The sequence below is a fragment of the Numida meleagris genome, chromosome 22, assembly GCF_002078875.1.
Source record: "Numida meleagris isolate 19003 breed g44 Domestic line chromosome 22, NumMel1.0, whole genome shotgun sequence".
NCBI classification, from domain to species: domain Eukaryota; kingdom Metazoa; phylum Chordata; class Aves; order Galliformes; family Numididae; genus Numida; species Numida meleagris.
In genome coordinates, this window is record NC_034430.1 from 2,669,960 (window position 1) to 2,693,119 (window position 23,160).

At 54.6% G+C, this 23,160-nt stretch overlaps 1 protein-coding gene across 6 annotated transcripts in view; it reads left to right on the forward strand.

Annotated features, from left to right (window-relative positions):
- The window catches only part of EPB41 (erythrocyte membrane protein band 4.1), a 77,277-nt gene continuing 54,131 nt past the window's right edge, over nt 15–23,160 (forward strand). Inside the window, exon 1 of one of the 6 annotated variants that reach the window (XM_021375360.1) lies at nt 15–86. The gene's annotated coding sequence lies outside the window, so the exon portion shown is untranslated. Of the gene's footprint in view, nt 102–6,174; nt 6,318–6,515; nt 6,659–14,137; nt 14,305–23,160 lie in introns of those variants that run through there. The other 5 variants (XM_021375359.1, XM_021375356.1, XM_021375351.1 and 2 more) reach the window with 5 other exon arrangements.

A 23,160-nucleotide genomic window follows, 5' to 3' on the forward strand; every position in this document is an offset into this window, starting at 1 on the left:
GCGTGGTCAGCGGCGCGGGGGCGGTGCGCGTGACGTCACGGGGGCGGGGCCGGCGGCGCAGGTGGAGGCAGCGCGGAGCGGCCCCGGTAACTGCGGACGGGGTGGGTGCGGGATGTGTGCGGTGGTCGGGACGCGTCTCGTGGGGTGGGCGCCGCGGGGAGCGCGGAGCGGGGGGGTCCCGGCTCCCACCTGTTGTTGCCGCTGTGCGGCTGCTGCTCGGGGACTCCCCGGTGCGGGGCTCGGGGCTGCCCCACGCAGCGGCTCCGCTCTTTGCATGGGGCCGCTGTGCGAGCGGCGGTGTCCGGGCCGCTTGGGGCATCCGTCCCGGCTTCACCGGGGCTCGGCGTCCCCGTGCTACGCGTGCCGGGGGGGCTGCACCTTCCCGTGTCCCCATCTCTCCCCGGTAGCTGCTCCGGAGGCGCTGGGGCATTGCTCGGCCCGCGGCTGTTCCGCTCCTTCGAGGCCGCTCTCTGCGCCCTCCCGGGCGGCTCCCGAAGGCAGCGCGAGTGCCGCCTCCTGCCGTGGGTACCCGGGGCGCGGTGCTGCTCGGCCCGCGGCCCTCGGTCCCCGCCGTCCCCTTCCTGCGCCGTGCCCGGGCCGCCGCTCTCACCGCGCTGCCTTTCGGAGCCGTCTCCTTTTTGCTGATGTCGCACCCGGGACCGGGTGTCCCCCGCGGTTCTGCGAGCTCGTCCCGAAATCCCCCGCCCGCCTCGGGGTGACGGGTGAGCCCACCCGCTCCTCTGCGCCGGGGGCTCCTGGATCCCCCGCGTCCCGGTGGGCTCCGAGCCAGAGTTGCAGGGGCCGGTCGCTATCTTTAGGTCTGCGCTGCGGTGGAGGGCTGTGCCTTGGCTCGGCGCTGTGGCTGCTTCCTCGCTGGGGATTGATTTACCCGAGGCTCTGGCTTGGGGAAAATGAGCTGAGCGGGCGCTGGGACGTGGGGTGCAGCGGGACCGGGCGACGTGGGCAGGCCGTGTCCGCCAGCCCCGGGAGCCTCAGCTTCCCCGCAGGAAGGGGCCGCGCCGAGGCAGGCGAGGTTCTTAGCGGGTGCCCCCCGGAGCTCCCCCCAGCCCTGCAGCTCCATTGAAGGCAGTGATGTGGTGTGAGCCAGGCTGTGGGTGCTGCTGCCCCGCGTGCCCTCTTTCTGCACGGTAATCGGGTTGGCCGTGGGAGTCACTTGCAACCGGGCCAGAGTTTCAGGTGACACGGGATTGAGGTTCCCAGCTCTGCTTAATCCCGCAGCCTTTGCCCCACGCGTGCTGTGCGTGCCGTGGGTCTGCGGACCCCCCTGTGCCCGGCCAGAGCTCGTGGGGTTTGGATGAAGGCGTGCAGCTGCTCCCTGAGCCCGCTCGGATGCGTTCTCCCCGGCTCAGCTCCGCAGTCCTTTGCATTTCACACTCGGAGCGGGGCACGATGGGAGCAGGGCGACAGCGAAAAGTTCCTTCGTTCATTGAGCTGCGTCCTCGGGGCTGCGCTCGAGGTGTTCCCTGCGCTCCGTGCTTTGCTTCCCCTCTCCTTTAAGAGCAGCTCCGCGCCTTCTTCAGAGGGTTTGACGCCGCGGAGATGCAAAGTGCCGTCTCATCCGCAGCGCTGCGTCTCGTGGCCCTGTCGCTGGGGGGGTGAGCAGGAGGCAGCTGCCCTCTGGGTGGAGTTGGAGCGTTAATCACACGGGTAACAGAGCTCCTGCTGATCTTCGTTTGCAGCTGTACCCCGGGGAGCAGAGTAGCAGCGTGCTGGTCGTCCTCCTGTTGGGGTGCAGGGTCCGTGCTTTGGTGCAGGGCAGCGTTTTGGCTTCGTTCTTCGGGCAGAGGCTCAGTGCTGCGGTGGCTGAAGGTTTGGGGCTGGGTTTTGGTTGCAGCTGGTGGGGCTGGGTCAGGCCGCACGCGGGTGCTGCAGCCGCCTGCTGAGCCAGGAGCAGCGCGGGGCCATGGGTCAGCCCCTGTCTGGCGGTCGGGGTGCTGTGCCCATCGCCGTCGGGGCTGTCACCCCGGGGGTGGGCTCCGTGGGGTCTGCATGAAGTGGGCTGCGTGCTTCTTTCCACTAGAGGCTGCTGATGAACAGAAGATTGGCTTTCCCTGGCTCTGGCTGAGCAGCGGGGTCTGGAGTTCGCAGGGCTGCCCCGCATGTCTGCTCTCCTGCCAGCCCACAGTAACTCAGCACTTTGTTAGATCTCGATTAGTGGATGTGCAGGGGCCCAGCTGTAGGCTGTGGTGGGGACGCTGATGGCAGCTCCCAGCCCTCTTCCCTGGGGCTGCCTGTGGCATTTCCCCAGCTGCCCGCGGCAGGCGCTGGACGTGCCATGGGCTTGAGCCCCAGCGCCGTGTCCTGGAGGTGTGTGCGTGCAGCAAGGAATGCTCACCCCTCCGGCAGCAAAGCCAGGGATTGGTTACAGGGTGTAGGGAGCAGCTCAGTGCTGGGCGCAGCGTGGGGAGGTGCCACGCAGGCAGCAGGGAGGCTCCGCTCGAGGCAGCGGTTTGGTACCTGGTGCTGGGACAGATTGGAGCCCTGGAAAACCCCAGACCTTGGGAAGATGATTAATTGCCGAACAATTACACGTGAAGTGCGTGGCACTCGCTGCTGCATGCTGAGAGCTGTGGTGGAAGGAAGGTGCCTGGGAAGGAATGTTGCACCCAACCTGGTGCGGTGGCTGCCAGCTGGCTCCTGCCCCACGCCACGATGGGCACGGCAGCGGTTTGCATAACACGGGGCTTGCAGAACAAGCTGCAAGGCCTGGAAAATCCTCCTGCTCTTGCTGTTGCTCCAAGTTGCTGAACTCCCTGTTGGATCCACAGATCTGATTATTTTATTTTATTTGGAGGGATTGGGGATGCACTCTGTGCAGTGCAAAGAAAAGGGCGTTTTGCGGTGTTTAATCCACGCCTGCTCCTGAGATGAAACTACTTCTGCTGTTCACACGAGGTTCTGAGCAGCTGCTCCCCGCTTTGCAGGGCTGAAGGGGACTCTTGGTCTATCCAATTAGCATGGTTTGTCTGCAGCCCCCTCCTGCTACACCCCTGGGGAGAAGCCTGGAAAATCAGGCGTGTGTGCAGAGCACCAGGAGCAGCGCGTGCACCAGCTGGGCTCCCACTCCATGTGTGTGTGCCCGGGAGCACGGAGGGGCAGGTAGAGGTGGCTTTGCGTTGCCTAAACTTCACGTGAGCTGTCCAAAAGGCAGAGCACTGAAACTGGCTCTCACTTGTGGCTTTCAGGAGAGGGAGAGGTTGGAAGGGAGCTTGGATTTGCAGTGCTGGAGTTTTCTGCCTCCTCCTCCTCGGTGGTTTGGAGGCAGCTGGGGAAACACTCGTGGGGGAGGCTGAGCCTTGGGCATCACAGACTCATAGAATGGCTGAAGTTGGAAGGGGCCTTGAAGATCCTCCAGTTCCAGCACCTGCTATTGGGGCTCACCCTGCACGTTTTAAAATCAAGCCCTGACTCTGCCCCTCTGAAGCATTTTAGGAAGCAGGGCCTGTCCTTGCTTTCTGTTTGCTCATCCTAAAGCCTTTTGCAAACACAAAGTCGCTGACGTCCCCTGCAGCATTCAATTAAATTAATGAATCCTATTAAAGTGTTCTCTGCTCCTGTTTGTAAATAGGTGACTAAGGAACTTGCATTTTCCTGCAGTTCCTGGGGAAGCCTTGTTGGGGGAGCAAGGAGCAAGGTTCAGTGCTTGGTCGTCCGCTGAGCACGTGGTGAGTTTTGGCATCCCGGTAAGCAGCAAAACGGGGAGGATGCATTGATGGTTTTACTGCTTGCCAGACAGCACCGGCCTTTAAGGGCTCGGATTTCTGTATCCTCTCTCCAAACATCCTTGCAGATGGGTTCAGCAGCTTGTCGGCATTTCAGAACTTCAGAGCAGCTTTCTCCCTGCAGGAGGAGTTTGTGTGGAGCGGGGTGAGCGCCCGTCCTGAGTCATCCCCGTGAATCTGCTCAAATTCAGGTGCTGAACATGTGAGGAGAGCAGGCAGGTGCTGGTGTGACTGAGAGCCGCGCTGGGCTTTAATGTGACTTTGTGCAGCGGTGTTGATGCTGTGCGGGATGCACACGTGCCTGGTGTAAAGCCTCTCCCAGCTGGCTCTCCAGGTTGGCCCCGGGCAACGTGTGGCTGCTCCTTGCTGCGCTGCTGGGGGATTTCCTCTGTGCAGGGCGTAGGCTTTTAATAGAAAACGTGGCTGTGCAGTTCATCTGAAAGCTGGCCCTTAGAAACACCGCCTGGAGCCGGGATGAGGCAGGCGTGGTTGTTACAGCGCCTGGCTCTGGCAGCTTGCACCTCGCTTCCCCTGCAAACTCTGCTCCCTGGCTTTGTGTTGCTGCTCGATAGGGGACTGTGACTGCAGCTCAGCAAACCGTGGTGCTTGTATCCCAGCGCTCTTCCTCCAGCCACCTGGCAGCACTGGGCTGGATGAAGAAGCTCATTTGCACAGGGCGGTTAATTCTCTGTGTGTTTTAATCTCCACGACCATCTGTGTTCTTGCCTGCGCTGGGGAGATGGAAGCTCTTGGGATTTATTCTAGGAGGTGAACACAGAGAGGGCTGTTTATTCTGTGTCTGTTGAAAACTGCCCCGGGTCAAAGCAGGACAGCCTCATTAGCTCTGGGAACGGCTGTTCCTGCATCTTCAGGCAAGGAGGGCTCTGCGTGGCAGCAGCTGTCCTGAAAACATGTTTGCTGAAAGCTCCATGATGGGCTTGGCTGGTGCTGCGGGTTGGTTTGCGGGGAAGGAATGTGTTAAAGCACCTCTGGCCTTCCACAGAGCCCAGCCCAGGCTATGTCAGCCCTTGGGGTGTGAGTGGCCCCCAGAAACCTCTGCAGGCTCTGCCCTGGTGAGCACTGCAGGTGGAGCTCAGACTGGGGCTTTGTCCTCTAGGTAGGGGTGTTCCCATGGAGCACTGCACCCAGGGCACCAGTACCTGTGGGGGGGCTGCAGTAGCACCAACAGGCCTGGTGTAGGCTGCTGCTGCTGATGGAAGCTTTTTTGCAAGCAACACCTGAGGTCTTACCCTTCTTGGGTTCTCATGTTTGAGAACTGGGGCTGCTTGCAAGAGCCTTGACCAGGATCAGGCTGGCTGGGAGCAGTGCAGCTGCGAGGCCCATGAGGAATGCCCTCCCTGCGGGGCAGCACGGCCTGCGCTCATCCAACCCGGAGGGAACTGTCCCTGCTCTGTAATTAAGCTCTGTTCTGCTCCTGTTCACCACACTCATGAGTACTCTTGCGGATGTGCTCTTTGCAGCCATGGTGCTCTGGGTCCCGTGTGTGGCTCAGAAACTGGAGGTGGCTTTCCATGAGAGCCATCTGCAAAGGGCAACTCCGAATCTCCATCTGTCTCTGTCCCATTGAAGTGGGCTGGGAACCTTTGACTTCCAAGGCTTTTCTTGGCTGTGCTTTAATGGACCGTATCCTTGCATGCCATGAATTGGTCTGCCAATGTGCACCCCACCTCTTGCTTTCCTATATGGGGAAAACCCTCCCTGCTGTTCCTTCAGGCCCCAGAATGCCCTGGAATGGTCCTCGGGTGGAGGTGTGGTCCAGTCCTTCAGCTGAAGGACTGAGGCTGCCCCTTGAAAGGAGAGCTCCCTTCACCTGCTCGCTGACACCAGCAGATAGGAGCCCTTGGAATCAGTCAGCACCCTCCTGAAATTCCCCTGCTCCAGCTGTGAGGGCTCCCGAGCTCGCTGGAGATGAACTGCACAGGGACTGTCAGCATCGTGCGGTGGATGGGATATCCTGTGCACACATCCTGAAGGATGGGAATGAACTTGTGCCCTTGAACTGGCACAGCTCAGTGTCCCATGTGTGCTGCTCTGTGCTTGTGTCAGAGCAGCTCCCTGACCGTGCCGTGGGCTGAGGACCATTTGGGGGCATTTTAGGGCTCTGCTGCGTGCCCACCAGAGCACGCTGCTGGCCTGGCTGTGGCTGAGAGACCCGTTGCTCTCTTGAATCTCTTCATTTAGTTAATGATCCTTTTGTTGAGAGGATTAGGTTTTAGAGGCCTCTGGCAGAGTGTTAATTAAATTAGGTCTATGGGTGTTTTGTTGAGTTTTTAAAGCCCACTAGAGGGCTCAGTTGAAGCCCTTTGGAGTTGGGGCTGGAGGCACGCTGTGCCAAGTCCACCCCCCGCCTGATGAAACCTAAAAGAGAAGTTGGAAGTTATGCAAGGCCATAGGAGCCAGAGCTCAGGGCCAGGCTGCAGCTCGCCCACAGCTCACTGCTCCTGCAGCCTGGCTCTGCCAGGGGGCACCTGGGCCTCCCCGGGCACCCTGCACTGCTGGGGCAGGCTGAGCACGGGACGCCGGTGTCACCGCCTTCTGCTTTATCAGCATTAGGTAACAGGCTGATTTATTTTTTTTTTTTTTTCCCCTCCCGCACTTGGTGTTTACATTTCTAAGAAGTGGCCCAACGTGATAGTCTGGTTCCACCTTCTGTTCTGAGAAAAGCCAGATGCTCAAGTTCACTTACGCGAACTCTGCTGCGGGGATCGGATGAAGTGCGAATGTGAGCACTTGGCTCTGTGGCTGGAGGGCTATTTCTAGCACGTGTAGGGTTTTTCTTGTGTGGCTGGAGCTGTTTACTGACCAGTGTCTCTTCTCCTTTCTCTCCTATGCACTGCCCCACGATGGATCCTGGTGCCTCGCCGGCGTGTGCTGCGCTGCTGCGTCGTCCCTGGGTGAGTACTGCTTCAGGGGAACAGCTGACACGAACCACTTGGGCTTTAATAATGAGCTGGCTTGTTTCTTCCATCTTGAGCTCTGTTGGTTGTTTAAATAAAGTGGGATTTATCATGGGTATGCGTTCACGTTTGAGATATTGAAAGGCATTTCATCTAGCAGTTTCCAAGTCAGGAGTTCGAGGTGGAGTTGTTTGTGTGAGGCTGGGATGCTGAGCGCTGACCTCGAGGTGACAGCACGTGGAGGTTGAAATTTTCCTGGTAGCAGCAAGCAGCGCTCCATATTTCTCCTCAAATTCCTCCCAAGAGCCGTTGATTCTAAATCAGTGCTGTGGTTAAGTGCTTCCCTGGAGGCTGCAGCTGGGCTGGGTTCCCCTGGGTAGAAATGCAGCTGTGTGCAGCGAGCAGCCTGAGGCTCTTGGTGCAGGAGAGGAGGGGAAATGCACAACGGGCTTGGAGAAGTGCACCAGGCACTGGTGTTTCCAGCTTACGCTCATGGAGATCCTTCTTTGCAGGGGGGAAAATCCTCCCAGCGGGGTGGGTTCTTGTGGTCTTTCAGCATAGGTTTGGTGCTGGGGGACGGTGCTGGGCACAGATGACTTCTTTCTCCACTCAGCATTGTTACACAGTGCCTCACAGGGGAGGGCAGGAGATGAATCAGATCCAGGTATGAACCTGTTGTTCTGACACGGAACTAAGTGAAGTGCTATATTTGGAAGCTGAGCGACTGTCTCCTGTTCTGAATGAGCGGTTTTTGCTACTAAGTCTCTAAGAGAAGGATAATTAACTGGAGAGTCTGCCTTGATGTGAGGTGCCGAGCTGGCATGCAAACCCCAAGCCGTCATTTGAATGCAGGATAAAACCTTTCCGCACAAAAGGATTAACTGCGAGAAATGCAGGCGGGCAGAACTCGTGTTTGAAGAAAAACAGAAGCAAAATGCAATGTATGTATTTCAGTATTCTTGTTACTTATAGGCTCTGGGGGTTTTACCCTGATGCTAGATGAAACCTGGTGTTAATCTCAGTCAGCAAACAAGAAGGCTACGTGGTACTTTGTTAGAGATGGCAAAGATAAAGGTTCTGTGGCACGGTTTCACTGGATCAGGGATAACCCTGACCCTTACCTAGCAGAGAAATCAGCTGGCTCAGGTGGCCTGTCCATCTTTAAGCCCGGCTTATCTCTGTGGTAAACACAAAATGCATGGGAGCTGCAGTAAGTGAACCCCTTCTCCTGGCCTACTAAGAGCGTGGGGCATCGATGCTAGGAGTACCACTAGCAGCTTCTAGGGAGAGATGCGCTGCAAGGAGTTAGCAGAAACAGAAAAATGTGAAGTTGCATGTGCAGCAAGAGGAGCCTTTGACGCTTGGGGCCGTGTTCTGGAGCTTCACGTACGTTGCCATCATTCGAAGCCCGTCAGGAAATCTTTAGTGAGGTCATGGGAGGTGTGTGTGGGCGGAAAAATGTTCCGAGCTGTTTGTTGTAGAGGTGTGTCCTTCTGCGTGTTGGCACTGGTGGTGCTGCGAGCTTTACCTTGTGATCTCAGCGTTTACCTGCTCGTGAAGTCATTTCTCTCTTGCTTAATTAGCTAAGGTATTCTTCTCTTAGAAAAGGTTGTTGCTGCACGGAGCTGTTGAACAGCTGTTGTGTTGTAAACTTGGGCCTTCCTGTAATTTGTATTCCAAGCATAGCTCAAAGAGGAAAAGCAAGTGAGGTCTTTCACTTCTCTACCTTCCAGGGAGATTTAATGCTCAAAATCTCTCCTGGAAATGAGGCAGCAGGGTATCCCTTCCGTGTGTCCCATCCCAGAAGAGGGGGTCAGAATCCAAAGTGGTGTCAAGTTCTAGGGCTGGCTTTGCAAACTGTTTCCACTTCACCACTTTGTAAGGCAGTGAAATAGTTCCCATTGTGGTGTTTGAAATAGCAGCGCTGCCTTCTGAATTACCATCTCATTAAATGAAAGTAAAAAAAAAAACAAAAACAAAAACAAAAAAAAACCCTCAAAGCATGTGAGCTTTCTGTATCCCTTGTTGCATAAGAAAAGCTGTTTTAGTTGACCTAAAAATCAACATTGCAAACCAGCCCTGACGGAGATGCTTTGCTCCCAGCTCTGTGGGCAGCGTGCAGCAGTTGCTACTGTTCTTGGAGAGCCATTCACAAAGTGGCAGCTGCGAGCCCTCTTCAAAACAGTTACTCCCTTGAGTCTTGCTTCCCTCCTACTTGATGGTTGCAGGAACCCTGCTGTGGAGGCAAATAATTAGAAATAAAAGATGGCAGCTTAATGATTATTAGCTTCTTTCGGATGCAGTCTGCGGTGGAAGCGGGACGCAGGGGTGTGAGATCCGGCTTCTGTGCATCACAAAGCTATTGCTGCATCCCTCACCCGAAAGATTTGCTGTGTGCACCGTGTTAACTTGCAGCTGTGCCTTTGTGGACCCACAGAATGTGCCGAACTAACGGAGCTGTGCTATTTATTTCAGTAACAAACCTTTTTCCCAGGACGATTTTCAGCAGTTAGCTGTGGCAGTGGCAGCAGTTCAACTGAAGCACTCTTCCTTGCCCCTTCCTCCTGCCCTTCCATCCATACCCACAGCTTTCCTCAGGACTTCTGATTTCCCCATTCCTCCTGACCCTGGTGCTTGGGTTCTGCCTATAAATCAGGAACTGCTTCAGGTTTTCTTCCTACAACAAGCAGGGAAATATACGACCTTAAATAAAGCCTCCAAATGCCTTATTTTGTAAAGCTTCAGAAAAACTGGTGGTGATGTGATGCTGCCCTCTGGGATTTTGCCCTATTGATATTAATCTTTTTGAAGCTGGTATCCATGACTGCCATTTTCAAAGGTTAACATACTGCATTTCAACTGAGCTTAGAAGGCTTTTTTTTTTCACTTTCATTTGTGATATGGAAATGTGCACCAATTAATCACTGCGCACCTGCAGAACTGCCTCTCTCAGCAGGCTCTGGCTATGCTGCATTAAGGTGTGGGATCATCTGGAGAGAGGACTCAGGGTGACATATCTGATCCCGTTAGTAGCTTAAGACAAACCCTGCAAGGTCCAAGGAGATAGGTGGGGGAAACAGCACTGAGCAGGGTGCTTCAGCTCTTGTTTGTGGGAGAAATGAGGTAGCCTGTGCTCTGCTTACAAGCAATATTTGCTCTGTGGTGAAGCTCTTTGGTTAGCTCTGGGCAGGTGTCCCCCACCAATGTGCAGGTCCAGCCTCTACGTGATGCTCTGCTGTAGGTGAGAGGGCTCTTCTGAGCACCTGGCTCGGAGCTTGCTGCTAGGTTGTCATTGCTCTTCCATAAACCCCGATCTAAGAATGTTGTTTCCCTCTCTTTGCTGAACTGAAGAGCTCAGAGCTGAGGGATGCTCTGCCCAGGTTGGAGGTGCAGCAGTGCGGAGTCAAATCTGTGCTCGAACAATCTCTTGTGAAAGCTTCACCTAACCGTGGGGGGAGAAGCTGCATTGCAAACCACACCTTCCGGGTGCTGTTCAAACAGCCTCTCCTTGCTGCAGTTTGACTTCTCAACCGTGCAAGGAGTAAATCAGCCACTGACATTCTTTGTTTGAGGTATGGCTCTTCTGTGTCCCTGCCTTCCAGCTGGTCCCTAGGTGGCACTAACTGTTATTTTTAGGTTTGTTTCAACAAAGACTGCATAGCTGAGCGTGTCCCCTGCTGAAGTGACAGCTGTGTCCCTGGCCAAGCTGGCTGCTCGTGTTTGGTGTAGAAGGCTGGCACAGGGCTCCAGCGTCGTCCTGCTGCCCGAACACCAAGGTTTTCAGCAGCAACTCCTGGAATTTTTAGTGAGGGATAGGGAGCATGGGCACTCTATGAGCACGCTCTTCTATTTCTCGTTGTGTTTTCTTCCCACTAAGGCTGTTAGGGAACGAAAAACTGCCAAGTGCTTGAAATGAGGGAGTGCTCGTGGCCTGATGGTCAGCATCCGTTGTCTCTCTTGTCCTGGCTCTTCCCGTGACAGGTCCTGGAGTTCTGGCTCATGCTACACTGACTGTCTTTTTCCTGAGCATGCACTAGTTGTACTCACAGTATTGCTTGTAATCCATGCCCTGGGGTTTTTAAGCACTTTCTAGCTCCTTTAAGTGCAGCCACTTGTATGTTTAATACTCCCTACCCAAACTTAAGGGGAAGAGTATTTCCCTCTCAGCATAGAAACACTCACCATTTGAAGACTCAATCCTGCAATCTTAAGCTGACCTCCTCTAATCTTTAAATGGTGCATCTTGGCAGAAACATGCTTTACATGCTGTCTCTAAGCCCTGGAACAAAGCTGACTTTCCAGGGAGCAGTTCCCTGTACTGGCACACAGCCTGGAGAGAGCCGATGCTCCTCTTCATCTGTTTTATTCCTCCTCCTTCTTGGAGCTGGTCTGCTGTGTAGCAAAACACTGTATGGAATGAACATTGGCTTTGTGCAGGTCAGTGACGGGGCTTAAATTCAGCAGGTTCTGGGGTTGGAGTTCCTTGGTGCAGAGGAACCAGCCCAGCCTTCCCCTCTGCCCTCCCCATCTCCTCAGAAGGCACCCACTTACACCAACCCAGTTCCAAAAATACATAGTGGCTGGGTTCTCGTACCCACAAGAAAGAACATGCGGCCTTAATTCTGCAACGATGCCCTTTGAATGGCACAATTCCTGTGGTTTAAAAAAAAATAATAAAAAAAAAAAAATAAAAGGAAAGCTCTCCAATAGAGAATCACATAGAAAAGACAAGGAGAAGCAGCTTGGATTTAGCACAACTTGGCACTAGCTGCCGTACTGCCAAGTGGATTCACAATAGCAAAGTCACTAAGTCTGTTTGACTACGGAGCGTGCTGTTTGTCCCTTTAATAACCTGCTCAAGGATGAACTGATTGTTGGTTTTGGAGAGGGAGAGTGCTGTGGCAGGCTGAAGGAGGTTTATCTTCACAGAAATGCTCGATACAGAGCTGGGTGAGCGTGGACGTCCCAGGCTGCCGTCGCTGCGCACACGCGTAGCAAAGTGATGCAGCATTTTCTATTTCTTTGTGAAATTTCTTTTCGATTCTGTGGAAAATTTATGGAGTTTGCAATTTAGTCTGTTGGAGGTGAATTACTGCGTGCTTTTTCTGGCTATGTCTACCACTTTGCATGCTAAATCAAGATGTGAGCACTGGAGAAATTCAGCATTAGCTGAAGCTCCCCTTCCTTCTAGGTAAATCTTTTACCAGGGCTATCTTTGCTCTCCATCACTGTTTGTTTTACAGTAAAATGATGCTTGTGAAGTTGAAGGGAGATTTCCTTTACACCTCATCCTGGCCCTCTGCTATCAGCCAGCTCTGCACTGCTGATGGTGACACTAAATCTGGGAAGAGGAGCCAAGGGCAGAGGGCCAGTGCTGGCACAGCAAAGCCACCTGCTGTCCTCCCACCTTGTTTGCTCTGTGAAATGGCTGCTGCTGCCCTCGAGATGCTCTCTTCCTAGCAAAGTGGCACGTAAACTGAACATGCCTACTGTGGGTACAATACATACAACATACATACCACCAGCTTGCTTAGAACAATGGCCTATAAATGATTCAGCTGGCAAGCTTCCTTTCTTTGTTTTCCTAGGGCTTGGAGTAATCCTGACTATTTCTCTTCATCCTAAATTCTCCTTGCTTTGGGGGAGGGAGCACCAATACCAGCACGCTGCATAGCTCCTTTGTTTAGACTGGGAATTCCTCATTTAGAGAAGCTCCTCAGGGTATTGAGAGCTATGTGAAGTTTATTATTTGTGCTGGTAATGCTCTAAACACATTGTTCACCAGCAATGGCAAAGTGGGAGCCCTGTCTTAAAAACGTGTTAATGCACGAATCCTACATCCTGCAGGGCATCGGATCACCTTACAAAGGATATTTTTATGAAGAACTTACCTCAGCTGGAGTTAATCTGGTGCCTAGAAGCTCTTAAGATGCTCCAGGCAGACTTAGAGCTGCTTGCTAGCTGCATGCCCATCACACAGCCAGAGGTAGGGTCCTCTGCATTGGTCCTGGTTGATTTGCACTGACCAGTGCTTGAGGATCAGAGCACCCACACAACGGCCCTTCAGCTTAGAAGGAATGGCTTCTGCCTTAGAGATCACAAACACATGCCTAAAATGAATATAATTCCTTTCCTTAGACCCATATGCAGCAGCCGAATACCAAGAAATCCTGACTAATTAAAATAATTCCCCATCTCGAAGGGACTCCTATAAGCGACTTAAACCAGGGGGGAGTTCTTTAAATATTTGCGATATTGGCACAGGGCAAACTGTTCTTATGGTGAAGAATGTAAGAAATTTCCATTACTTCCTATGAGATTTCAGAGGTCAGTTTGGGGCTGTGTAAGGAAGGAAGAAGCTAGAAGCTAAGCCAGAAATTTACAGTGCGCGTGTTGTCGATGGTGCTATTTCCATACGCAGAAGAGGATTTTGGTTTTTTTTTTCTTTTTTTCCTTTTTTTTTTTTTTTTTGGTTCTGCTCCCTGCAGGAGGATTGCTGAGCCTGGCTTCAAGCCCCTTGCCCCAGAAGATAATCGTGAAGGCACTCTCATGTCACAGAGTGCTGCTTTATGTGCTGGTGTGAGCTCTTTGGTTTCTCCCACAGCTCCTGGACGTGAGTTTGGGTGCTGACCAGCTGTCCTGTGCCCTCCCGCACAATAAAACCACCAGACAGCCCCGATTTAACACCAGAACACCTCTCTGCCGTCTCACCAAGGAGCAGATTTGGGTGCTGGGATGAGGGAGGGCCGCTTTCTGAACGCCTTTTTGCAGGGCTGAGGGTCAGCCCTGGGCTGGTATCCACCTCCTGCGGGGTGTGGCCAGGGCTCCCATGTTGTGTGTGCTTGTTTTTGCCGTTTGGGGCGGTTGTGGGGTTTTCTTATTGACTGAGCCAGCAACTGCGGGCTTCCCGACGGCCTCACGTGGAACTAAACAACAAAATAATTTTCAAAGCGCCTTTCCCCCCCTCACCCCGGGTCCTTTTCCCATCTCCCTGAGGTAACCCCCTCTGCGCTGTCCCTCAGCTCTCTCCCCAAGACACCGCGCTCCGCAATCTGGGTCACTGAGGAGGCGGCCGCTTGGGAAATTATGAAGCGAGAACGTCTCTTTCAGTCCATTTTCTACCGTTGAGACGGATCTTTCCCCCCCTCCCATCCCGCCGTGTGTGCGCAGCCCGGTCCCTGCGGGCCGTAACGCCGGGGGCTGTGAGGAGCGGGGCGGGCAGGCGGCAGCGCGCGCCGCTCTCCTCAGAGCCCCGAGGGGAGAGCGCGGGGGGGGGGGGGGGGGGGGGGGGGGGGGGGGGGGGGGAGGTGGACGCTGCCGCTCCCCCCGTCCTCCCCGCCAGCCGCCGTTTCCCTTCCGCCAATAGGAGGGCGGCGCGGCGTCCCGCCCCCTGAGATCTACCAATGGGAACTTACTACAGTGTTGTGGGTGGGGGCGGGACCGGGGGCAGAGCCAGAGTGCGGGCGGGAGGGCGAGAGGAGGGCGGGTGGACGCTGTGCCGGCGGGCGCGGCGGGGTTCGGAGCGGCGCGGCTCGGATTGCTTCGGCTCGGCTCGGTTCCGCTCGGCCCGGCCCCAAGGCAGCGCACCGAGGGCTCTTTGCGGGGCCCCGGTGCGCTGCGTGAGGCGCAGCAGGGGCGGGTGGGTAAGTGCGCGTGCACGCGGGGCCGTGTGCGCGGGCATGGCGCGTCCGGGCGCGCGCCGTTTTTTTTTTGCACGGCGCGGGTGCGTGGGCGCCTCGGTGCATGCGTTGTGCGCGGGCCGCGCGCGTTGCGCGTGTGCACGGTTTGCTTGCGTGATGCGTGGCCCGCGTGTACGCGAGGGGTGCGTGTGCTCACGGGTGTGCCGAGGGCTATCTCTGCTTGCACGGCGTGCGCGCGTGGGAGGATGCACGCGTCGCATGCTTGTGTCACGGTGTGTGCGTGCATGCGTGGTCTGCAGGGTGTGCGAGCGCTGCGTGTGTGTGGCGTTGCTTGCACGATGCTTGTGGGCTCCGCGCGGTGTGCGTGCACGGGGCAGGCTCTGCGCGCACAGGTGCATATCCGCGCGTGCACCGCACAGCGGGTGTGTGCGTGTCATGGAGCCTTGCACGCTGCGAGGCCACGGCTCAGCCCGAGAGCTCTTGCTGGCGGGGGCTGGAGGCTGCCGAGGTGGTTGGCAGCGGGGCCGAGGTCCCGGCACTGCATCTGCAGCACAGCAAGCCTCTGCTGCCGGTTGTTATCCCTCAGCAATGCGAGGTTTGCCGTGGGAGCAGTTGGAAGGGCTGGGAGGGAGCTGGCATCGCGGGGAGGAGGAGTGCGTGGCAGTGCCCTCGCTGTGGGCTCCGTGGGTTTGGGGTGGGCTGTATGGAGGGTCCACCCCAAAGCTTCGGATGCACGGATGTGGCTGAGAGCTGCACGCCTGGCAGCACAGCGCTCGGTTCCTAGAGGTTGTCCCAAATCCGGGGCAGATTTTAGCTTCACTATTCAGTAACTGAACATAAAATAATCCCTTTGGGACCCCAGGGTAAGGGACCTGCCGGGGGGGAGCTGACGCCTTCCTGCTCCTGGTCCTGCCCCATGCAGACGTGGAGCTGCTCTCGTGGCTCTTTGTGCCATGACGGCGTTGGCAGCTCACCGAAGGTTTTCCTGCAGCGCTGCGATTGTGGCAGCGGGGATGTTCTGCTTGCTGGGCGGCCCAGTGCAAATGGTGCTTTCATTGAGTGCTACGTGCAAATAGTGCCAACCTCGAGCACCTCTGGGTACATCTCTGCCGTGGGCTGGTGTGAGTTAAGGCTGTGGGGTCGGTCAGTCTCTGCAAAGCCGCCCAGTGAAGTCTGTGTTCTGGGGTTCTGTGGCAAACGTTGTCTGCTGCCGAGGTTGAATTTAGGATAAACGCAGCGCTCCTTACTTCTAACGCTAGATCAGACTTATCAAGGAGAGAGAAATGACAGGTTTTTGGTTTTTTGGTTTTTTGTTTTGTCCTCCTGTATCAGTCTAGGTTAGAAGAACAGGAAGAACTGGGTTTTGATCTGAATCACAACGTGCACCAAATCCCTCTCGGGAGTGCAGCAGCACAGATGGGGGGCAGCGCTCCTGCCCAGCACCTCTGCACTGGGGGGGGGAGGGAGGTAGGGCTCTTCAGTACCCCTCTCTGAGCACCACATGCTGCTCCAGCCCAGAAGTGCTTTGACAGTTACACTCCAAATGGGCAGTTCTGTCTCCGGGAGAGCACCCACAAACCGCCTGCGCGCTACGCTGGAGTGGACGTGATGCTTGCAGTTGACAGCGTTTGATTTTGGGAAAGCAGCGAAACGTATCTCGCCCGTTCCGACTCTCCGTTTGCTGCTCGCTGAGCAAATATTGATAGGGATGCAGAGCAGGGTGCGAGATGCGGTGTTTCTCGAGTAAGGAGCCGCGTTTACAAATTCATTCATTAGCGATCAAAGCGCGGCTGTGCTGCGCAGCTCGCGGGCATCGAGCCACGGGACGTCAGCTGCTCTGAAGTGAGTGCAGGGACGTGGCCTGCAGCACGAGAGGGAAAATGTGTGTGTGTATGGGGGGGGTTAGATGGGAGGTGTTGTGTGCTCCGCTCGCTGAGTCCTTGTGGGCTTCTGGCAGCAAAGGGCAGCGATCCAGAGGTGTTACAGATGTTGGTTCAATACGAGGGGACTGCAGCAGGCTGCGAATAGCTTCCAGTTCCAAATCACGCTTTGTGCTTTGATACCTCCGAACTTACTGCCTTTCCCCTGGCTCTGCTTCCTCCCAGTGCAACTTTTCAGAGCATCAAGAGGTGCCAGGCACTCTGACTGCTCTCAGCCAGGTCTGCGTTGTCCCACCCTCCCATCCCGCAGCTCCTGGGGAAGCCCCGTGCCACGCTTTCTGTCTCAGGTGGAGCTTGCAGCTGGGGCCCGGCGATGTTTTTGCAATGCTTGTTCTGCTCTCCTGATGTTTGGCTTTTGCTGTAATCCTCTGTAGATTAAGCAGGCGGCCACACGTAAAGATTTCGCTGTATACTTCTCATCTGTTGCGCTGTTCTGATCAGTTCTGCGGCTCCTTAAGTTGCCAAGAGCTGTAGGATGCGGCATGGCAGGGATTTGTCCCTGTCCATCGGGTGGATTAGGTAGGAATGTCCATGGCTTGCAGTTAATCCAGATTAATATTATTAGTTTCCTTACGCTCAGTCGGTTGTTTACGCCCGTTTTCTGTTTATTTGAAATTTTGCTTTTGTAATGCCCCTAACGTTACGTATTAAAACAAAATACTTCTAATTCTTCTGCGTAGATGCACTGAATCTCTTCTTTTTTTTTTTTAATTATTTTTTCTTTAATGCAGCAGTTCCACAGAGAGGGAAATTGTGTGGGCTTTGGGTGTGAGCAATCGCACTCCTTTGCATTCTGCTGCAGTTCTGATACACACAGTGCACTCCGGTGCAAACTTGCTTTAGCTGTTGTGTCCGCAGCAAGCACACCCTGCAGCATGTCACCATTGCTCTGCTGAGCTGCACAGCATTTAAACTGGTGCTGCCAGAGGGGACCGAGCACCCCACACCCCCTGAGCTCACCGCTTTGCAGAGTTCTCCCTTCCATCTGTTGTTGGGAGTGAATGCCATGCCATGCCACTGCATCAGCCCGGCTTCCAGCAGGTGCAAGCCATGCGCTAACCTTCCCCTTCAGCATGCCTGCTGCACATGCTTTGGGTGAAACCTTCTCCCTGCCTAAAGCCAGGCATCAGCTCAGCATGAGTTACAGTTGCAGCAGAGCACGCCATGGATGGAGCCTGCAGCCTGGGGCATGGTTTAGCGGCAGCAGCTTTGGACTAGTTGGCTGTTTCTCTGAACAACACAATTCCTTTGAACACGCAGGTCACCCGTTGTAGGCTGATTATTTCCTCCCCTTCCCCGCCCCACGTCATGCATGTGTGTGAGAGAGATAATTAAAAGCTTTTCGTTAAATGAATGACTAAGCCGCTCACACGGCTGCGTAGCGGAATTGCAGAGTCAAACCCTGGGAGGCAGAAGATGGAGCAGGGCTGCTCCTCGTGCCTCCATCACCACCTCCTGTGGGTGCATGCTCCTGAATGCCTTCATCCCCTGGGGCTTGGGCATTGCTGGGAGGGTAACACAGCTGGGGTGAACCCCACTGCCATGTGTTCCTCCTCCTGCAGCCCCCTGCATTGCTTGTTGCCTTCTAGCTCCCGAACTCATTGAAGGAAGAAGATCTAGCGTAGCTTGCAAGAGAGCAGCAAGGATTTGTTGCCGTTTGGTTTTGAGCAGCGCTGGAGCAGAGGCAGGAGCTGCTCCAAGCCTCAGTCCCCACTGCTGTTATCTCCAGCTGCCAACTTGTAAGCGAGCGTGTGCAGCGAGAACCCGGTGAAAGACACGGGGTAAACACACCGAGTGCCATAGTATAGAACTGAAGCGTGGGCTGCCTGTTAGCAGCTGCAGAAATAACTTTCATCTATGTACAAATCAGTAACATTTGGGGCTTGGAGTGGAGTCTGGCTGCACATAAAATGAGTGTTCTCAGCAAAACATCTGTTGGATATTTGGTTTCTACGTATTTTGAGTCCAAAGGCTTTGAGGACTTCCACGCTTTCTTGGAGAGGAGGATCAGCCAGGAAGAGCAGCTCATTTGGGAGGGAGGAATACAGACCCAATGTTTTGCTTTTCCCTCGGTTTCCACGTGCAGCCAGGCCCCGTGGTGTATTCAAATGTGCTGCAAAGAGCTCTTGCAGGTGCACTGCTTTGCTGAGTTAATTACGAGGACCTTCGTTTCAGCAGGAGTTTCTTATAGATGATTTAACGTTGTCGAGGGAATGGACGCTGGGAAAAGGGTTATCTAACGAGGAATAATAACGGGAGTGATGGCATCAGCATGGGAAGGGTGTGCTGAGCAGCACAGGACAAAGGCTTTGTGCTGAATTCCTGTGCCCACGGCTGCTCCTGATCCCATTCCCAGCGTGCATGCATCGTTAGAGGGGAGGGTTTCTCTGGGGTTGTTGTTATGCTTTCTGTTTCAAGTGTGGCTGCTGCTGTTTTCCCCCTTGCCTACCTAGTGCTCTCTTCAACAAACGCTTCCTGTGTTTACGTGCAGCGCTGTCTGCTCTGTTTGTTCCTCCCCGTGCATTTCCTTTCCCTCCCCCAGGATGGGGCTGAAAATCATAGAACAGAATCACAGAATCACTGAGGTTGGAAAAGACCTTTTGGGATCACCAAGCCCAGCCCATCCCACTGTGCCCGTAACCATGTCCCTCAGTGCCACATCCCCACGGCCCTGGAGCACCTCCAGGGATGGTGACTCCCAACCTGGCCCCCCCCCCCCCCGGTGCAACTTGAGGCCGTCCCCTCTGGTCCCATCCATCAGTTGCTGCTGCTCTCCCAAATGGAAGCTGCAATGCGAACCCCAGCGCCTCAAGCAATGATATTTCCAACCACGGGAGCAGCTTTTTTTCTATCCCATTTTGCTCCTGGAGTGAGATGGTGTTCCAGGGCACTGATGCAAAGAGCGTTCCCCTCCTGCGCCCAGGTGCACTGAGCCACGCTCCTGGCTTCGTGTTCTGCAGCTGCTGCTGCTCTGTAGCTCATTTAGAAATGATGGTTGGCCAGTAGGGATCTTCCCCTTGTAAAGTTTATTGGAAAGAAGTCCTACCATGTGATGGATGGAGAGGGAGAGCCGGGGACGTGGCATCTGTTAGCGTTCTATCTGCGTGCATCCCGAGGCAGAACCGCTGCTACGTAATGACCGTGAGCGATGACTTCAGCAAAGCAAGGAGGCTTGCAATCCAAGTGAAATTTAGCCTTGTGCTGTGATGCCTTTTGTGCAGCTTTCTTTCCTTCTCTAATTATATTGGGCTCTCCGGCACGAGAGTCATCTGATCGCTGCACCAGCCGGCTTTTTTGGTCTGGGTTTGGTCTGTGCAGCTCAAATTGCAGGAAAAGGAATAGACATGCAGCAGGCTTTGCTTTTTTTCCCTCCTGTCCTGAGGTGGGGATGCACCGCTGCATCTCTGCAGGCCCAATGAAGCGCAGCGGCTCTTGGCATAGAAGCAGATGCAAAAAAGGCTTAACCACAATTTCAGTGTAACACCCCTGACTTTGGGCTTTTCCATTGCGAACAGCATCGTGAAGAGAGGGAGCTGTGCCCCTCTGATGGCTTGTCTATGGAATTTGCTGAAGAACATGGATGGGTTTCTACTCATCTTGGAAACGGTTTCACCTTCTGACTCCGGCGTGCAAACGATGAGCAGTCAGTTATACTGAAACCGAAATTCAGCCAATTGAAACTTCAGCAACGCTTTCAACCTTACCACTGTCAGATCACCGACGGAAAGGTGGAGAACATCTATTCTACCAAAAACACCCGCTGCAAGAAACTTGGTAGTGATCTTGCTGGGGTGGAGAGGCTGCAGGCTGAGGTTGCAGGAGTGCATTGTCTGGAGCGTGGGCTTTGTGATGGAATTCCACGTGCCTTCATCCATTTAAAGCAGAAAAGCACAGGTGGTGTTGTATTCCTTCAGCTGGAAAACACCACCCGAGCTTTTCTACCAAATTTGGGATTTAGGAAGTGGTGCATCAGTGCAGCCTGCTGCTCCTTAGGGCGGGCTCAACACACCCATGAGCTCCATCTCAGCCTCCCTACGTAAGCCACGTCCATCTCTGCAGGAGGAAGCAACTGGAGGGCGTGTGGCTTTTGTGTGTGTTTCTGGGCTGAGCTTGACGCCTCTTTGTTGCATCTGCTTTCCCACCCATTGCCTGGGTTTTGTGCAGACACAGGGTGCATGGTGTGCATGCTGCAGGCCGTAGGCATTTGGGAATGAGTCAAAGGGCCCGGGAGGGTGCGAGGTTCCTGGGAGCAGTCAGGGAGAGCCCAGGTCTTTGCACAAGCTTAAAATGAAGGGTTAGAACTCTGAGATGATCTAGACCTCTTGGTGTTGGCACCGGTAAGCTCGTTTAGCAGCAGGGTCAGAATTAAGGCTCGTAATTTGTTGCTTGTTCAGAAAAACCTGTCTTTGCCGCTCCCAGGGATGAATTGTATTTTTTAAGTGCAAACTGAAAGCCAATTTGACTTGGAGCAGCACAGATACTTGGCTTGTAAGTGGCTGGTTTGTCGTGCAAGCCGTGAGCCCGTGTGGTGCCTGGCACAGCCCTTCTGGCTCTGTGTGGTTGCGATGACCGCATTTGCAATCTGCATTTACTGTGAGCAAAAAGAAGCGTGGCACTTGCTGTCTGCCTACCAGGATGCCTTTGGTGTTGAATCTTTGCAATCAGGGATGCGTGTGTTTCATTTCACACCTGAGATAGATCCACCCATCTGATGGGCTGCTCTGCTGGCTCCGGGGCGGTTGTGTTTGGGTGGCAGTTGGTTGCGGTGCTTACGATGGCGTTGCGGTGGTGCAGGTGAACTCCTGCAAACAAGCAGTTTGCTGAGTGACCACTGCATACAAACCACCCGTGTTCCCTGGTGTCTCTCGTGGAGCTGTGCACCTACTGCGAGCAACTCAGGCTCCTGTGCTCTCCCTGCTGCTGCTGCAGGTCCCAGCCCTGGTGCCGTGCAGCCCTGCGGTGAGATGCACTTCCTTCCCAAAAAGCTCAGGTTTGAGGTAGGTGAGAAGGGCAGAAATGAGACACAGGTGATATAGGCTCCTCGGAGAAGAGTTGTTTGCCTTCTCTGCTTCTTTCCCCTTTCCCCCTTTCAGTCTTGCACTGACCTAACCTCATGTTGTCCGGAATGAGTTTTGTGTTGAAAGTGTACCACTCCACCCAAATCAAACTGTATTTGAACAAGAAAATGAGTAGAGGATGGTGGTGGAGTGTAGCATTTGCTTTTGGCTTTTAGCTCTTTTGTATGGGTGGCACTGCGACAGCGCTTTCTGCAATCGAATTCTACACGTAGAAATGCGAAAGAGAGAGCAAAGCTTATAGAATCTTGGCCTGTATCTGCCTTTAAAATGTTTCATTTCCTCAAGATCCATCAGAAGAATGCCTTGTGTCTGGGTGAGTATTAAATCTGAGCAATACAAGTTGCAAAGTTCCTTCCTGCAGTGGTAATTGCAATGGGCAGTGTGCTGGTGGAGGCATCGTGCTCCATCCCAAAACAGCTCCAGCTCTGGGTGGCTTTGGCACTGCCCATCCCTGCCTGAAGAGGAGCTCTCCTGGGGCTCCCTGTCCCTCCTCTCCCACAAATCTGTGTCGTTCTGCAGAGGAGATGCTCATCTCATCCATGGGCTCGTTGCAAGTTGGAGCTCCCAACCGCACTGTGCTGCCAGCAATCCGGGGCGCGCTCTGTAATTAATGTAGGCCCTTGAGTGCTGAGTAATTGGGAGCAGTAATTGGATGGGAGCTTAAGAGCAGGAGCGTGGTTAAATAAACAGGCTCGGAAGTGCGATGGCAGCAGGCAAAATGCCTGGGAAGTGGTAAATCCCATCTCTGTGCTGGCACTCACTGTGTGCTTCAGCAAGGAGCCCGGCAGCGCCGGAACGGAGCTGTGCTCAGCCAGGTGCGTAAGCACCTCCTGCAGTTAGGGATGAGACAACGGAACATCCTTAAGGGGGAGGTTTAATTCACTTTGGAGCAGTTTCTGCAATCCCTTAGCACCGAGCAGTGGAAACCAGCTCGGGTTGGACGTGCACGTGCTGAAGTGGCACCTCCCAAGCAGGGATCAGCACGTTGGGGAAAGCTCCGTTCTTCATTTGTGCTTCTTTCCTTTGTCCTCTTACGGCAGAGGAGGCATCCTTCTTGCAGCTGCACAGAGCACCTCGCCTCCTGCACCCCTTGCTGTGCACCGCGCCTGGTGTGCGTGGTATTTCCACCTCGCTGAGCCGCTGAGGAGGAGCAAGTGACCATTTACTTTCAGCAGCAGTTTGTAAAGAGAGCCCGAAGCTGCTGCCTGTGAGGAAAAGCAAAGGAGGAGGCTTAAGGGTGCGTTTGTTGGAGGAGCAGAGAGGCAGCTTGCATGGGCCATCTGTCTGCTGGAGACGGGTGAGATCACATTTGCTTTTTTGCTCCCTTCACCTTTCCGCCCTGGCGTCGTTTGAAGGCTCTTCTCATCGCAGCTCTACCCCTAACAATGGTACCAACAGAGCTTGCAGAAAAGAGGATTTGTGCGGCATTTCGTTCCCTTGTGCTCCGTGAATGTGGATTTCAGCAATATTGTTCTGTGGGCTCCGCTGTCGGCAGCGCGGTGGGAAGCGCCGGGCGCGTTGTCTGGTGCAGCTGGGGCACGCAGGGCTCTGTCTCCAGCACCGGTGTCACGCACAGGGCCAGCAGGTTTCATATCCAGAGCATGGATGAGAGCAATGTTTGCTCTTAGTTTTCTGCAGGGTTTGGTGCCTGAGTGCACCCGAAGATGTGCATGGCTCAGCTGGACCAAGAGGCATCAGGCAGTGAGGCTTCTGTTGGGCAAGAGGCAGTTGCACAACTGGGATTTAAATGTAGAATGGGGAAAAAGAAGCAGAACTTCTCAAACCGAGCACGCAGTTATTAACGCTGCCTTTGTGTTGTTGGGTGTGCACACATTGGGTAG